Below are 2,046 nucleotides of genomic sequence, written 5' to 3' on the forward strand. Positions count from 1 at the left end.
ATAAATGAATATCTACAAATATGATCCATATCAAATTCGACAAGCGCGAGAGGGAATATCTTGTTGACACATGAGCGTTGAAGAGTAAGCCGTATATATAACACATCTTAGCTCGATCGAGTCTAGTAGATCATCAACGATGTAGTGAAGGGATCTGATTCATCGTATGCCCAGTCTAGAGCCGTATACGTGTAGTCATAGATTGACCTCTTGAGGGAGTTGCGGTCGCTATCATATGTTCGAAGAAGTATTATGTCTATCACAGTTTATAGCATTTATTATGTATTTGTTTTATTATATTTTTTAATTGTATATACAGGTCTCCGGATCGACTATCATTTTCCTCCGACAATAATGCTCATTCTCCACACTAGGCCTTCCACACGAAGAAACGGAGCTCGACTTGTTTGTAACGGTCGCGGGTTCGATTCCCAGGAGAGGCTTTTTTCGCGCATTTTCTGTCTGCTCATCGTCACGAAGCAGACCAGTTTCGGATGACTTAGCCTCGAGTTAAGAGCAATTTCATATCGTTCGCTACGACCTTCTGAATGGTATGTGTCTCGAGAGTTCAACTAGTGTAGTTGAATATTGAACAAACGAACAGTAAATTGCCAAGTGACAATGTATGCTTCGCTTCGCTCCGCGATTTATATAACAAATTCGCGACGAGAGAAGGTTCCGAGTATTAGTGAACCCAGGAGATGGCGAGCTTACATTTCCTGCTTCACAACCCGTCACGAGGAACTCCTTACATGGCGATGATGTAATGAAGAGATAATATGGAGACGACTGAATTCAATAACAATACCATCAAATCAGTGTGAAGGGAAAATATGCACATAGTTGGTTACAATATGAAAATTTTTGGAAATTCTCATTGTTTCTACCAGAGCTCGTATGTCATCAGTGAGGACACTCCCGAGCTCAGGTGAGGAAAGCCAACATATTTTCTAATTGATATTTGTATTATTAATTCGAATATGTAATTGTTCATGTACACTATAGTGTTATTAATTCGAATATGTGATTGTTCATGTACACTATAGTGTTATTAATTCGAATATGTGATTGTTCATGTACACTATAGTGTTATTAATTCGAATATGTGATTGTTCATGTACACTATAGTGTTATTAATTCGAATATGTGATTGTTCATGTACACTATAGTGTTATTAATTCGAATATGTGATTGTTCATGTACACTATAGTGTTATTAATTCGAATGTGTAATCGTTCGTGTTCACCAATTACCATCTATAGCATATCAGAGCTCACACGAGTCTTCTATAAATATCATCAGTCTACTGACCTACCCGTTTCGAAAATGCATCTCCAGCTGGTAGATCCGCTTCAACTGACCAACCTTTCGCGTACGTGAGGATCCTCACTCTCAACTTGCGCAGTATCGTGTCACCAGCAGCCTGTAACAACAATGACCGGCTGAACAACGCTCACACACACAGTCTGAAAACCATTCACAATGACAATTATCAGTATTGTCATTGTAAACGTTCGCTCCCTCAACTAGGCTCAGGAGTTTTCTCACTAATTATAGAAGTCTACATAAGAGTCCGAGTAAAAGTGTTCAGAAACCAACAAAAATTTCCTAGAATTTCCATATTGTCGCCAACACATGTAGTTGGCCATGTGCATATTTCCCCACACTGGCATACACCAGGTTTACTTTGTTCCGTTTTTCTCTATCTTCCCGACCTAGAGACAGTCTCTACAGACAGGATATCTGTCAGATATATTGTCCCTCGAAACAACATACACTCTAGGCCAGAGTGTTTATTGTCTTCAATCCGTTGTTTGTTTCGCGATATCCAAATCGCGAAGCGAGCGGAGCACGTACTGTCACTTGGCGCATTTTCTGTGCGTTCGTTCGTTCAAATTATTTCTCTCCGACTACACCAGTTGAGCTCTCGAGACACATACCATTCGGAAGAGCTTAGTTCATATACACTACAAAAAATATGAAATTACTCTCATCATGCCAAAGCTGTTATGCGAGCGGGAAATGCTCGAAATAAGCCCGTGCCAA

Source organism: Perkinsus marinus, assembly GCF_000006405.1.
Source record: "Perkinsus marinus ATCC 50983 genomic scaffold scf_1104296953732, whole genome shotgun sequence".
Classification (NCBI taxonomy): Eukaryota; Perkinsozoa; order Perkinsida; family Perkinsidae; genus Perkinsus; species Perkinsus marinus.